Source organism: Podarcis erhardii (genome assembly GCF_964252035.2).
Source record: "Podarcis erhardii genome assembly, chromosome: 6".
Lineage (NCBI taxonomy): Eukaryota > Metazoa > Chordata > Lepidosauria > Squamata > Lacertidae > Podarcis > Podarcis erhardii.
In genome coordinates, this window is record NC_138510.1 from 17,256,326 (window position 1) to 17,273,142 (window position 16,817).

Genomic DNA, 16,817 nt, shown 5'->3' on the forward strand with positions numbered 1-16,817 from the left:
GTTTTAGAAAGTCACCTGCATTCTTTGTGAGTTGCTCGTCATATTTTGCCACCAGCTCAGAAGGGAAAAAAATCCAAGCTCTATGTGCTGCGCCTGGGGGTAACCCGTGAAACACGGTCCAGGACTGGCCCAGAATCCAAAGGTTCCGCTAGGAGTCAGTCCAACAGGACCAAGGCAGGAAACGAGGCAAGGACAGGTACAGGATCTCAGGCAGGATCCAGCAAGCAGCAATGTTGCTCCCGCAACCTGGTGCAGGGTCTGACAGCCTTTTGTCTTTGTCGGGGTAGCGGCCTGTCCTGATCCCCCAGCGACTCGCCTATGTGTTTCGCCCGGAGGCAAGCACTCCTCCTGTGAGTACTCAGGTCTCTCCTTCTCTCAGACCTTAGTCTCTGCAGTTCGGGAGACGTCGGTGGGTTACTAGACCCAGAGGCCACCTCAGCTTCCCCTGACCAACCAGCAGTGGAGCAGCTGTAAGTGATGGCCCAGCTGGAGGCAACAAGGTCATCCCTGCATCTGGAGCCAGGGCAGGCTCAGGCCGTTGACTCGGCCCAGCTGGTGTTTGTTGCAGGGGAACCTGTGCAGACTGGGACTCTTCAGGATCAAGCCCCAGACTTGGTTCAGATGTTAGCTGAGGCAAAGGATCTGGTGCCGACTGAGACTCCTCTGGTTCCAAGTCCTAGGCCATCACACTAGTGTCTGAGTGCTACTCAAAAGAACTTTACTCAGAACATTACTTGCACCATGGCTTAAGAGATCACCTGCAAGTCCATGAGGAACTATCAACCTGTTGAACCCACTGGTGGCTGATTAGTGTGAGGATTGCTGATCTTGAGAGATTACAGTAGGGTTTGTCAACAGTTTTCAGATATTTAAGGAAGAGATGAAATCTCTGTGTGTGATACCTGTAGCACCACAAGCAATGTTTTTTTAACTACAGAGAAAGCTAAATTCCACATTAGGAATAACTAGTAGGATCTACAATCAAATGTTGCCGTGTAGCCTCTTCATCCAGCAGGTGTGCTCCTATTCAGTCAACCTTGCTCACCTCCAAAATAGTACAAGATGTAAGGAACTCAAGAAGGGACATGCACCCAATTACATTTTTCATTTCCAATTATACCAGTATTATTTCGCTACTGAGCATGCTCACTCTTCTAGGGTTGTTTGTGGAGTATTTCCACCAGTAAGGGTCATTAAAAAGAGATGGCAAAGAGCTCCGAAAAAGACCTCTCCAATGGAGTGAAGGGGCAGTAAAATGGCAAATGCAATTCAATGTAAGCAAGTGCAAAGTGATACATGTCTTTGCAAACAAACAAAGAAACAACCCCCCCACCTAATTTCACATATAGGCTTATGGGCTCTGAACAGGTGGTGATTTGGGGATGTAGTGCACAGTTGATGAAGATGTCAGCCTCATGTGTGACAGCTCTAAAAGGCAAATTCCATGCTAGGGATCATCAGTTAAGGAACTGAAAGTAAAACTGTGCACTAGTCACCTTGCCTCAAAAAGGATACCGCAGAGCTGGAAAAGGCCCAGAAAAGGGCTACCAAAATGATCAACGACTCCTCTATGAAGAAAAGTGGGTGGCATTTGGGACTTCTTAGTTAAGAGGAAAGGTGGGTAAGAGACCACATGATGGAAGTATATAAAATTATGCGTGGCATGGAGGAAGTTCATAGAGGAAGGTTTTTCTCCCTGTCTTATAACCCTAGAACTCATGAACATTCAATGGAGCTGAATGTTGGAAGATTTGGGACAGATAAGAGAAAGGGCTTCTTCATGCAACACGTAGTTAAGCTATGGAACTCTCTCCCACTGGAGCCAGGGATGGCCAGCAATTTGGATGGCTTTAAAAGAGGATGGGACAAAGTCATGGACAAAGCTATTCTCTGCCTCCAGAGTCTGAGCCAGTAATGCTTCTGGGAACCCCAGGAGGACAGAGGGCTGTTGTGCTCAGGTTCTGCTTGCAGGTTTCCCACATGCATCTGGGTGTCCACTGCGAGATCAGGATGCCACCCTGTCCTAGCCAGCTCTTCTTACATTAACCAAGTAGGGTGGCAGACTTCCCATATTGCAGATTTTGCAGGCTGTTCCAAGTATGAGGAATTAGAGCAATATTTTATCTGCACAGTGCGGCATTCATCCTTCCACAAAGCCTATATATCAAAGCATTATGACAACTTGTGGCAGCTGAAATTACAATCTATTTTACATAAGACCTTTATCTCAGGAGCATAAATCCTACAGTCTGAATTCCCAAAGCACACACTCTTGAGTTATAGGTATATACATGCCTCACTTTCTGGGACTATCGCCTACTCAACTGCAATACTGCAAGACGTTTGGCACAAAAGCCAAGTTGCTGACACAATAAGACAGATAAACAACTATATTGTAGATCTTACACGTCACCAGCTTGGCTTTTACACTTGTAAAATCAGCATCCAAACTGAAACAGTCCTTAGGCAATTCAGAACAAACCTGTTAAGCTTGCCTTTAGGGTTTTGCTTTTGCTTCACGGACAACAATATATAGTATGAACTTTGGTTGTCTACATTGAAATACAACTCCCTTTTAAAATATTTGCATGTTATTTGAATCATTTTGTTATACTTTTCTGCATCAGTCAATATGTAAGCTAGCTGGTAAAAAAAATGGTTTTAAACCAACAGTCATATTTGTCTTGTGTTTTGCTTTTCAAAATATATAAATTAAAATTATTTTTTCAATACAACACATTTTCCCAGAATGATTGACTGATTAACACCTGCCTTTCTCCCCGCTGGGGCTCAAAATCTTAGGGATAAAAATGGAAATAGGGACGTCCGAAGGAAAAAGAAAAAAATCCAGGATCAAAGCAGAAATCAGAACAGCTTCTGTAAATCTGGGACTGTGCTTGGAAAATCAGGACGCTTGGAGGGTCTGTAAATGGCACTCTCATGCTCTCCCCAGACCTGCACTCATGGGCAGTCTACTCTCTCCTCCTTCCCTTCTTTCCCTACCTGCCACTCAAGGATCATTTTTCAGTTGTCTTCCCAACTTCAGAGCACTGCCAGAGGCAGTAAGCCTCTGAATACCAGTTATTGGGAATGGCAAGAGCTGCCGTGTTAATGTTCTGCTGGTGGGCTTCTCATAGGCATCTGGGTGGTCATGATGAAAACAGGATTCTGGACGAGATATGCCTTTGGCCTGGCCCAGCTGGGCTGCTCTTTTTTCTTTTTTTATAATTTATTTAATCATTTTTTCAATACAAACAACAACCGCAAAAGACATATACAACAAAAACCATAACAACACTAATAACACAATTTGACAATTCAGATTTGAATACTGATATACCTACACCTTTTTAACAATATTTTCCCACCTCTCCTCCCCCTACTTCCCACCACTGTCTGCCTTATTGCTTAAATATTCCTTCCAGATTTCTTCATATTTATCCATTCTTAATTTGCGTCGACATGCAATTCGTTCGTATGTAACTAGTCTGTCCATATTATCAATCCATGGGCTCAATGGAATCTATTTGCGGCTCTTCCAAGTCATCAAGTTTTTTTTGCTTCTAATATGGCACGGTACATCCATTTTTTCTTAAGTTCTCCTGAAATAAATTATGGGACCTTCTGGTTCTGCAAAAGAGGTACTTGAAAGGGTTTCACTTGCAGGTGGTTCTGATTACTGGAATCTGATTACGAGATGGAAGGCTAATTCATGCATTTCCCCCCCTGTGATGCCACAGGCGTCCTCCTCCACTTCTCTTCTCTCCCCCAATAGACTCAGTCAGATGCTGCTGCATTCATGACAAATCAGCGAGAAACCGATCTAAAAAAGATTAGCCTACAACAGAAATGTGTGCCAGAGCGTGGGTGGTGCTAAGCACGACTTTGCGGACAAATGAATTCCAGACTTTTCAACAAGTGTTACGAAACTGAACTCACGTCCTCTTTGCCTAATTCCTGCTTTTGCATTGTTTCGAAGTGTATGAAGCCCTTAGAAGCACAGAGTGGGAATTAACTGTTCTCGGGCCATGTGTGTGACATGAAGAGGAAGAAGCTCTAAAGGGGGGCGTCGGGGACACATGAAAAACGTTTATGGACTTTACAGGACACTGCTAAAGGGGCATTGTTCTGCAACAGTGCCATGGCATATGCACGCAATTTATACCTGCAGGTACCTTAAGGCAATCCCCTAACAAGAACTGGGTCTTTTTCACTGAAATCAACTAGGGTTTTTACTAGTGCTAAATTGTTTATGCAAGATCAGATTCTCTTACTTCTTGTTAATAAGACTAGCACTTTTATTCTCCTTCTAAAAAGCCTTGATTTGAACCTCCGTTTTACTGATAAATATCCTGTGAATAGGTTGTTGCGGGGACAACTCTATAGGACTTTCTGGAACCTTGACTGCAAACATAATTTGATCAGGGTGAATTGAAAGGACATGAGCAGGTAATAATAATAATAATAATAATAATAATAATAATAATAATAATAATTTATTTATACCCCACCCATCTGGTTGGGCTTCCCCAGCCACTCTGGGCGGCTTCCAGCAAAGTTTAAAAATACATTAAAATGTCACACATTAAGAACTTCCCTAAACAGGGCTGCCTTCAGATGTCTTTTAAAAGTCTGGTAGTTGTTGTTCTCTTTGACATCTGGTGGGAGGGCGTTCCACAGGGCGGGTGCCACCACCGAGAATGCCCTCTGCCTGGTTCCCTGTAACTTGGCTTCTCACAGTGAGGGAACCGCTAGAAGGCCCTCGGCGCTGGACCTCAGTGTCCAGGTAGAAGGATGGGGGTGGAGAAGCTGATTGTTTCAAGGGACCTTGGACATATGCCTTTGAACTACTTCATTCGCCTGTCATGACAGGTAGTAGAATGGTCTTCTTCCCAGAAATTAACTTTATCCAAAGGTCATTAGTTTGTTTATTAGTAGCTGGTGGACATCAATCCACCATTTTGTTCACTCACTCAGAATGGTAGAAGGATGGATTCCCCTCCCCTCACCATACACACACACATTGCTTGCAATTACAAAAGAGGTGGAGGAATGTTTATAGTCTTCTCTTGTGGTAGGTGGGGCCAAAAGCAAAATATTCTTTCTCCTATGCAGTATTATTTCTTTATTTAAAAGACTTATATACCACTTAACATTTAGGAATTCCAAAAGAGTGCAGTTGAGATTCCAGCATTTAGTTGCTATTCCTGCATTGCTGCATCTATTTTAAATAAATAAATAAATAAATAAATAAATAAATAAATAAATAAATAAAACATTACAGTAAAATGCAATTTCCACAGCAGCCAACAAGACACACACCAGTATCCTTAGCCAGGAAATTCCTGGGTGAGCAAAAAGTTCTCCATCATATGCTAAAGGTATGGAATAGATGATGCATGTCTTGTTTCTAACATAATGTTATATTTTGTACAGTACCTCTGGACAGACTAGCCATGTAAAAGCCAGATCTGCACACAAACACACAACATATTGAACTCTCATCTCTCTATCCAGGCAAGCAAGAAGCATTATCAGAGCTCAATTGTGCATTCCAGCCAGGCAAAAGCACTTTAGAAGTGTTTGCAGGAGGCCTAATACGGCATATGGCTTGGAGTAAGGATAGAGTCTCAAGGGCCAGGGCCAGAGGGCTGAATCTGAAAGATAGGAAAGCATTGTCATCAGAAGGGAGATCAGAATCCCATGCTTGGCACATGTCCATGGGCTTCTGTAGGATTTTCAGGCTTCTCTTCCACCTAAATTCACTTGAGCCAAGGTTGACAAGGGTTGAAATTTACAAGCAATCTGCCTTGGAAACATGGCTCATATGAACAGACCCAGCCAGCAATCCCCTATGGAAGGCAAGCAAACCTCCTTGTGTAATCCAAAATACGTTTAGCTTCTAGAGATATTCTCAAAACAACAGCAGAGAGGAATGCAGTTGATTACCTGAGAAAATTACCCTTTGCTTTCTTGGGCATGTTCCTGCTGGCAAGTTAGAACAGTTTGGCACTTAATTGTTAAACGTGTCCACTGAACTCAAAGTGGTTCATATGGATGGAAATGAAGTAGAGGAGGCAGCAAGTCATGTGCCGAGGGCAGAAAATTAGCAGCATATGATTGTTTGGTAGCTGGTTTCCAGCTGGCAGAGGTACAGCCGTGCCATCAGGATTTGGGCTGGAGATGGCATGTCCCCCCCCCTTCTGTAAATGTGAGAACCTGCAGGTCTGAATGCAGAGCCAAGGAGGCTCATACATGCCAATGATATGGATTTTGTTTTTGTCAGAGCTGTGAGTGTGAAAGAGTTGCACCACACAGCAATCGAGTCTGCTGCATGTATGCTGCTATTACATCCGTGCTTCCCACACAGCAAACACATGCAGCAAGACATGAACACTTAAGTATCCATGTGCATACATCATGGAGTCCCAACCAAAACAGGACTTCCAGTTGAATGCATATGCCAGTTTAAAACACACACAGCCCATGGTTCATACCAGGCCATATGCCTTGGCATGAATACACACGTGTGGCTTCCCAATGGGCAGATCATGGCTGCTGCTTCTCTCAGCCATCCTGTTCCCACACCACATTGGGCTAAGCCAAGCATAGGCAAACTCTGGCCTTCCAGATGTTTGGGACTATAATTCCCATCATCCCGAGCTAACAGGACCAGTGGCCAGGGATGATGGGAATCCCAAACATTTGGAGGACCAGAGTTTGCCTATGCCTGGGTCAAGCTATGGCTTGGCTTAGCATGACCAAGGTTCATGGTTCGTCTCACTCCAGACAATCGCAAGCTGTAGTCAAGGTTTGTTTTTTGTTTGTTTGGAGGGTTGTCAGGGACTGGGCAGAGGAGGAATGGTGGAAACCGTCTCCCCAGCCTGACCCTTCCAGAGAAAAAGAAGACAGTTCAGAATTACAACAGGAGTTTGAGGGAGATCACAGCTCAGAGGCAGATGAGAGCAAAGATGGGAAATGATGGGAGAGGATGAGCAAGCAGAGCTGGAATAGCTGGCTGACATGTTATCACTAGAAAGCATTCCAGACCCACCATCTCCCAGAACCCGGCGAGCCTTAAAAATAGGAGAGCAAAGGGCCCAGAAAGAAAGGGCCCTCAGCACCAACCGTAGAAGGGATAATGAATGAGGAAGTGGGAGAGAAGGGGAGAGGAGATTTACTAGGTGCAACAATATTATTCTGAGAGGCCACATTCCCAAACCTCTCTGTATGAATATTGAATAAAAGCAGATGGTAAGGACTTTCCCTTCTCTTGTGCATTCCTGGCAATCTGCCATGGGGGTTTGTCCCTCTGTTGCCTGGCAAGGGTTCAGACACCATGCTAAGTAGAAGGGCAAAAGATTCCAGGTTCAATCCTTGGAGTTTTCTGCTAAAATGATTTAAGATAGCAGATCTGGGAAATACTCTTGGCTTTCACTCTGGAGAAGACAACACTTAATTAGACATAGTTCAAACAGAGGCAGTCCAATGTCTGGCTTGGTGTCTTAGGATGACATCATTGGGTATTTATGACCAGCTGTGGCCCCACTACAGTGGTACCTCTGGTTGTGAACGGGATCCATTCTGGAGGCCTGTTCGCAACATGAAAAGAACACAACGCAACAGGTTGCGATTCGCTGCTTCTGCGCATGTGCGAGCGGCGAAACCCAGAAGTAACCCTTTCCTGTACTTCCGGGTCACTGCGGGACATAACCTGAAAGAATGTAGCATGAAGTGGATGCAACATGAGGTGTGACTGTACTGACTGCTAGAGTCTCTTGAACCTGATGACTACTCTTGTTGCTGCTGTAGCCTCCTCGCCTGTTCTGACTCAGAGGAAGAGCAATGAAAGTAAACAGAAGGCACGGCAAGCAATGAGAGTGAAAAGAAGGAGCAGGAACTGCTGTCAACTGTAAAATTGATTGTCCTTTCCAGGCACACCAGCTCCCCAGGGCTGTGAGTGCCCTGGCCCCCACAATATTTTAAAGGAGGGGGCAGGGCACACACAAACTCCACACACACGTTGTGGGGGCATGTGCACACAAAATCACCATGCCCCACTGGTGTGCATGCGTGTTCCAATGACAGCACATGCCCCGGGCACCCCTGATGGTGGGTGCAAGTTGGTGCCACTGGACCTTTCTCTCTGGGTATTGGTAAAGATTGAGCCCAGAGGCAGGGGGGGGTGGCAACTGCAAAGTGGCAGTGAGAGGCTGTGTCTCCCCGAACCTGAATCCAGCACCAACCAATGGCCTGACTCAAAATGCTTGTATAAAAGACTGAGAATGGATGGCAACACTCGGCTTTTGCATAATATGTTCCCAAATTATAAAAGAAGCTATGCGGTGAACATCTGGTTAGCTTGCATTGTTCTCTGATTATCTCAGGGCACTTTTCCGTCTTGTGTTTCTTTTGTTATTGCTGCCCTTATAATCGTGCAAGACACTGTGTATTTATGTAGCTTCTTACATAATGCCCCCCAAACAGAAATGAATCACCCAAAAAGATGTCACATATGTGCCTTGCAATTGCACATGCTCATCTATATGCATACTTGCAAATTTGCTATAAATAATTACCAGAGTATAAATGCACTAAATTGTGTCACTGTGGAAAATACTGCGACCTGGTGCTCTGCTCACAGACTCTTCTCCTGCCCAACCAGGTGCTAATTGTTGATAGGAAATTTTAAGGGTTCTGTCCTCCCTTCTTGCTGTTTTTTATCCTTAAGTGCGACTTGGGCTGGACAGTCTTTCAAATAGAAACCTGTCTTCACTCAAGCAGGACATATGGCTACAGTATGAATCCACTTTATCTATTTCAAGAAATGCAATGAAGCTTCAAAAGGACATTCCAGAAAGCCAAGGTCTCAGCATGAGCGATCTTGCATGCAGTTACAAAGAAAAACCTGCAGCTTTATTTCTCTCCACTAATTGGACACTTTCTTAAGCCTATTATTAAACCATTATTGGCAGATGCAAGCACAGCCTTACCCATAATGTGTTTGCAAACCGTTGGCACACCAGAAAGGGGCACTTTTAATCATTAAGGGCTAAACCCAGGAGCACGTTGAATTTTCCAGCCCATTAAGAAACATTGCACAACCAGCAGCATTGCGAAATCTCTGAACAACTTTGAAGGATTAAAAACAACAAAGTATATTTGTGCAAAAACAGGGTGAACCTGCAGTTTCTAAAGGCATAGACCAAGTGCATCATCTTACCAAATTTAATGCATTAACTGTCTCCACTTCCAAGACAAAGCAGTGGATTTTGATACACTGTAAGCTATTGCTACAAACAACAGTACAATACAGTACTTACAGGTCTTAGCTGGTTTCCCCGAATACTTGTTCATACCACTTATGTCAGGAAGTAACCACATCCCAGACATTCACTGGGCAAAGTGATTTCCAAGATTATCCTGAACACTCTCCTTTTATCAAAATAAACATGCTTCTGACTGTTTTTATGTTACTAAGACCTGATTCACACAAAAATGCATGTCAGTGGTGAGATGACTTCAGTCTTGTGTGGCCTAAATTCTACAGTCATTCTCCACTTCTTAATCCATAGTTTATGAAGCCATGAAGGGAGAGTCGGGACCAGACATTCTTTCCTGCTTCCTCCCCACCTAACAACACATTCTGGCTTAGGTGCAGAGATTCTGTCTTGTAAGAAGCCATAGAGGTGCGTTCTTGGCTTATTTTCCTTGTTTGTTGCCCAACATTAAGTCAGAATTCCCCAAATTTGAGCATAATCCTATCTTAACATAAATCAGCAACTTCACACAAAAGCTGGTGTGGGAACAAGGGAGAGAGGAGTGCTTGGTTCCAATGTTCATTTCTTGTTTTGTACACAATAGTTTATGAATCCAGGGGTGATTGTCCAAGCTGGGTCTACTCTTTTAAAAACAAAATTGGAATCCTTGCGCACTGACGTACGCTAAATTTTCTAAGAAGGAACACACACTCAGGATCCCTTTAACAGCTCAGGTATAAATAATAAATTAATTTTTTAAAAGCTGCAATCAGTTATCCTGAGCATGTCCTTTTGCTTAAGAACACGCGAAGTGACTTGAAGGATAAGACAAGGGTTCGTGTAGCTCAGAATTCTGGGCAAGAATTGAATAATGTGTTTGAGTGACATTGTGTAAATTCAGAGTTCTGTAATGGGAGTCAGATATACCTGGCCATATCCATACAAGCAAAGGGCTGCTTGATGTGACATTCAGCCAGTGCTGATCATCCTGGTGTTCAGGATGGACAACTAAGTGTGGGATGTCACCAAGAGGTGATCCTTCATGTGCATCCTCTGACACACAGTGATTCCCCATGCTTTTTTTCTGGGGGGATGCAGGGGGACGCATACCCCTAAACATTTTGTGAATCTCCTGGTATGTCCCACGGAGGACCTTACGGTCTTCAAACAAAAACATCTTGGAGGTCCCAGGCCACAGAGAGGTTAGGCTGGCCTCAACCAGAGCCAGGGCTTTTTCGGCTGTGGCTCCGATCTGGTGGAACGCTCTGTCACAAGAGACCAGGGCCCTGTGGGACTTGACATCTTTCCGCAGGGCCTGCATGACAGAGCTGTTCCACCAGGCCTTTGGCCAAGGCACAGCCTGACCCCCTCCTTTGGCAATCCTCACAGAACTCTAGCCCAATGGTTACCATTAATCTGATTTGAACTGATTTTATAATGAAATGATTTTTGAATGTTGTATTATTATTATTATTATTATTATTATTATTATCTTTGTACTTTTGTCCATTTACTGTATTTCCCCCAATTTGAACTATAAAATGGTGATTTTCTTGAGTCAAAATGAGAGTAACCCTAAACATTTTTTTAGAAAAAGGGGGGGAAGCACTGGTGATCCCCATCGGTATACCCCTGCCAGCTAATGGGAATCACAAGCAGAGAGAGCTCAGTCGAACTCAGGTTTTCTTTCCAGCTCCCCAGAAGCATCTGGTTGGCCATTGAGAACAGGGTGTTGGACAAGATGGGCCACTGGTCTGATTGAGCAGCCCCCACCTTATGTTCTCAACTTAGCATTGCTCTGCGGCAAATAATGTAGGAGAGCATTTTAAAATGACTGTCTGGTTTTATGTGATATTCTCTTTTGTTTATGGGCGTCAAGTGATTGAGAAACTTTCTAAGTGATCTATCAACAGCTTTCAATTAAGTTTTAGTAAATACACATATGATCTAAATCTCAGCGTAGGTTTCAACGGCACCCCTAATCCTCTGGCTCCATGGTCAGAGGCAGTGTGACACTCTATTATGAACTTTAAAATGGAAAACGTAATGCTGGTGGTCATCAAAAGAGGTTCAAAGACTCTTTCAAGGCAAATCTAAAAAAATGTAGTGTAAACACAGACAACTGGGAAACACTGGCCTGCGAGTGCTCCAGTTGGAGAAGAGCTTTTACCAAAGTTGTCATGGGTTTTGAAGACACTCAAACTCAGGATGAAAGGGAGAAATGTGCTAAGAGGAAGGCATGCTTGGCAAACCCTCACCGTTATCAACTCCCACATGGAAACCTATGTCCCCACTGTGGAAGGACGTGTGGATCCAGAATTGCCCTACACAGTCACTTATGGACTCACTTTAAAAACCGTGTTTATGGAAGACAATCATACTCGGCTATGAGTGATAGAAGAAGAAGAAGAAGAAGAAGAAGAAGAAGAAGAAGAAGCAGAAGAAGCAGCAGCTTCTGAAGACCAGTTCCTGGAAAATGCAGGAGGGGAAAGTACTCCTGAACTCAGGACCTGCTTGCAGGTTTTCCACAGGTACCTGGTTGGCCACTGGGAGAATAGGGTGCTGATCCAAGTAGGGCCTCTCTTACTCTTATGAAGTGGTGCTTAACTTCTTAGGAAATGCATATCTTGAAGGTGCAGGGTTGAAGGTGGGGAAGAAGAAAAAACTTTTTTTGGTGCATGGTCAGGATTTGGTCCTGTCTAGTGTTTGTACCTGAGGTCTGCTCAAAGGAGCGGCAGGACTTCCCATTCCCAACCATGCACAGCTTCTTTGAAGTTCCAAACTCTGAGTTTTAGGCACAGTCTTTCTGGAATGAGAGGAACTGAACAACACTGTCCTTCCCGTAGGACCTTCCACTATCTAAAAGAGACAGGGCTGACCTTGAGAGTGACCCAAATCTCCATGTCATAGCTGGTTAATGTTTGGAGGCCACACACACTTGTAAATATGTGTGTCCACCTCCCATTTAGTTTCAAGAAAATCCAACTGTTCGTTTATTTCATGGGAGAACCTCTCCACATTAACACGGCCTGGTTGCACCCGATGACACAGAATGAGAAACTATCAAAACAGTCGACAGGAGGATTAAGTTTCGCAGTCATTGGGTTCATTCTGGAAAAAAACACACACAATGGCAAAATGAATTCTTGCCTTCCACTATTGTGATTAAATCCCAGATCATGTCAGAATGACATACTTTGTGTTAAACAAATATTTGATTTTTCTGCTGAGTATGAAGCATAGGAATGTGTGACATTTGGAGAAAAAACAACAATGCAGGACAAATAAGAGAGAAAATCCTGTGTTTTATATAAGGCAGCAATACAGCTAAGCACATTCACAGCACAATTCTATTCATTACTCGGAAGTAAATTCCACTGGGGCTTATTCCCTAGTAATCGTAATTAGGATTGTAGCTTTAACCTACAGGAAGGCTGCAATCCAGCTAAAGTTAGCTCTGCTTAAGACTGAAACCCTGCACAGTGTAAAATAATAATAATACTGTTTTGATAATGGATGAATTTGGGGGACAATCATAACTTTGGGCATCACAGCAAGGGACTTACAAAAGGAAGCAGTAAAAAGGTGTTTTTGTTTGTTTGTTTGTTTGTTTGTTTGTTTGTTTGTTTGTTTGTTTGTTTAAAAAAGAATGGCAATAATAATGGTTTTTATCCAATGTAGCACTATGCAACTCATTCCATTAGCACACAGATTTATGCTTCATTAGCAAAGTCATATAAATAACACATATGGAGTCCAGACAGAAAGTAAAGTGATAACACATTACTCTGTAAAACTGGATAAAAACAGTATATAATTTGAGGAGAAAGGAACGGATGTTTTGTCTTTTGTTAAGAGTTCTGAGAATTGTAGCTAAGGGGAAATTACAGTTCCCAGGATACAACACTTTCAGTTAAACAGGAAGCTAAGATAATTTTACCTATAACAATAACAAGGGAATTCAAATGCTGTTTGTTATGAGATGAATACAAAACCATACCTGGCGGCCAGTTACCATTTGTCCTGAATGAATGGACCTTTCAATGCACAAGGCAACCTTCAGTGCTGATCTTTGAAAGTATTTCTGAGAAAGGGTGATAATTATGACCTTCCCAGAAAAAAAAATGTTTCATTTATTTGATTTTTATAAATATACAAACATTACTGAGTAGTTTTACAGTATCTGAATGATATAGATAGGTAGCCGTGTTGGTCTGCCATAGTCAAAACAAAATAAAAAAATTCCTTCCAGTAGCACCTTAAAGACCAACTAAGTTAGTTCTAGGTATGAGCTTTCGTGTGCATGCACACTTCTTCAGATACACTGAAACAGAAGTCACCAGACCCTTCTAAATAGTGGGAAGGTGGGGAGGGGTATTACTCAGAAGGGTGGTGGGAATGGGTGATTGGCAGATAGCTGTGATGAGCCTGTTGACGACTCTTAACGACTGCAATAGGTCTTACAGGAAAAAGCAAGGGGTGAGAAGGTGAAAAATGGCTTTGTCATGTATAATGAGATAAGAATCCAATGTCTTTGTTAAGACCAGGTCTCTCCATGGTTTTAAGTTTGGTAATAAGTTGCAATTCAGCAGCTTCTCTTTCCAGTCTATTTCTGAAATTCCTTTGTTTGCTCCAATTCAGCTACTTTGAGATCTTGTATAGAATGTCCTGGGAGATTGAAATGTTCTCCTACTGGTTTCTCTGTCTTGTGATTCCTGATGTCAGATTTATGTCCGTTTATCCTTTGGCGTAAGGTTTGGCCTGTTTGTCCAATATAGAGAGCTGAAGGACACTGTTGGCATTTGATGGCATATACAATGTTAGACGATGAGCAGTTAAATAGTCCCGAGATGGTATGTGTGATGTTGTTGGGGCCAGTAATGGTGTTGTCCGGGTGTATGTGGCAGCAAAGTTGGCATCTGGGTTTATTGCAGGCTCTGGTGCCAGTGTCCGTGTTAAGTCTGGTAGTAGTATTATTGTGGGTTAGGAGTTGTTTAAGACTGGGTGGCTGTCTGTAGGCAATGAAAGGTCTTCCTCCCAGAGCTTGAGAAAGAGAACTGTCATTGTCCAGGAGAGGTTGTAGATCTCTGATGATGCGTTGTACTGTTTTAACTTGGGAGCTGTATATGATGACTAGAGGTGTTCTGTTATTTTCTTTTTTGGGTCTGTCTTGCAGCAAGTTCTCTCTGGGTATCAGTCTGGCTCTGTTGATCTGTTGTCTTGGAACAAGACAACAGATCAACAGAATGTCTGAATGACTTTGTCTGTTCTATGTCACTTGTATATCACATTTCCCCAACATTCACAGTATAAGTGCATGCACACAAAAGCTCACACCAGTAACAAACTTAGTTGGTCTCTAAGGTGCTACTGGAAGGAATTTTTTTATTTTGTTTTGACTACAGCAGACCAACATGGCTACCTACCTGTAAGTGTAAAATGTGACTGCCCCGGGACTGTGATAGCAGCACCGCATATTCCTTAGTTTTATTAATGTAAAGGATTGTGTAAAGGATTATTTATTTCACTCTTCATCCCGCTGAATTCAAATGAATTTATTCCCAGGTGTATGGATGGCTCTATATCACCTTTGGAATCAGTGGCAGCATTCTTCGACATTTTAAACAATTATGCAGATGAAAGGGTGGAGGGAATCCTTATCAAATCTGCGTGTGGCACATAACTGGGAGGAACAGCTAACACTTCAGAGGATATGAATCTAATTCAAAATGAACTTGAAAGAATGGGAAACTAGCAGAGTGAAATTCAGGGGCAGATGCAAAGTTGTGTACAACCCTTTATATTTTCTTTTCATGTGGTGCGTGCTACACAACCACCCTGCGATGCAGTTTGGCTGTGGGCTCACCTTTCCTCCATGGTTTCCAGGCATGGTGCGCACTTTAAAGCTCTGTCTTTGAGCACCCTTTTTTGTTGTTGTTCCAGAGCTTCCCTGAAAAAAATCTCGCTCTTTAAAACTGAATTGGAGCAAACAATAATCTGCAGCCAACCCAATCAGAGAGGACGTTACATCCAAACCATCTAAAACACATGGCTTTCCCCCAGAGGATCTTGGGAAGTGCAGTTTACCCTTCACAGAGCTACAGTTCCCAGCACCCTTAAAACCAAAGTTCCCAGGAACTTCTCCATGCGCCATGGGGCTTTCTTCCATCTCCTCTTCCTACTTGCCCCTGCACCCCACAAAATTGGCTCTGGAGACTTCCGGGTTGGTGCCTCCGGCAATGGCTGAGCTCCTCTGATCGGGAGGAACTTACTCCGTGGAAAACAGGGTCTGACCGCCACGGCGAAGGTGGAGACCCATTGAAATCACAAGCGGGAAAAGCTTGTGAACCTGGGATTCGGCTGGCACCTTTTGCGCCTCCCCTACTCGCGGGGAAACCCTGTTCTGGGGATCCGGAGCGACGTGGGGTGAGCGGCGTGGTGCTTTGAATCGACTGCTTTTTTCATGGAGTGAAGCTGCATTGCTGTTGCTGGAGAGCTCTGACTTTTTCCTGTGGACAATTGGATTTTAAACAACTACCCGTGAGTAGAATGGAAAATTGGATCTTTAAATATCTTAATTTGGCGCTGAAGCGGGAAGGTTATAAACAGGAAGTCCGCCTTCCGCTTTTGTAAATAGACTGGAGCAAAGACGTTACAAGCTAAAGTCTTTGAAAGCCTTTGATAAAAGATTAAATTTCCATCGGTTAAAAATACAGAACCCCCCCTTGGAGGCAGGTGAAAAGGGGGGAAGCTTTGAATTTTGAACTTAGTAAGCCTGCAGGAATGAGGGGAAAATCAAATCACCTCAGCTCTGAAACTGGGAACGGGCTGCCAGATGACATTTGGGGAAAGTTCGTTGACAGAACAGATTTGACAGCTAGCTGAAATAAGAGCAAGATGCTGTTTCCATTGTCCTCTTCTGCATTCAAAATGGAGGAAAAGTAACCGAAAACTTTGTTTATTGCTTGAGTTGTGCTTGAAAGAACTCATACAAGTGGAGACTGTTTCCCTCTAGAGGGAGCTTTTGAAACTGTTACAGGAGTGTAACTGGGGGATCTCCAGCTGCAAGATAAGGATTCTGAGAACCAGTGATTGACCTTGGACTATTCAAAATGTTGATAGGAGAAGATATTGTGACTCTATTATGCAAAATAAATCATTCGCTGGAAGAGCTTAATAAAAAGACGGATGCCACGACTTTTAAAGTTGATAATTTGGAACAGAAAGTGACTAATTTGATACGAGAAGAGAGCATCAACACAGGAATAATTCAGGACTTGGCACAGGAACCTACTTTGGCAGAACAAATGGTGGAGGAAAAGGAGAAAGTTGTTGTTTTTGAACCTAAAATAACACAAGTGGGACTCTTAGTTTTACAGAAGCAAATTGAGGACTATAAATTGAGGCCTTTTATGATTGAATATAGAAAAAGTCAGATTTCGAGGATTGGTTTGGACTGAAGAAGGAAAGTCGGAATGATCCCTCTATCCAGGGATTAATTGATTTCTGGGACATGGACTTGAACTTGGAGGAGATTGAAGTTTTGGGGGCCTTTGG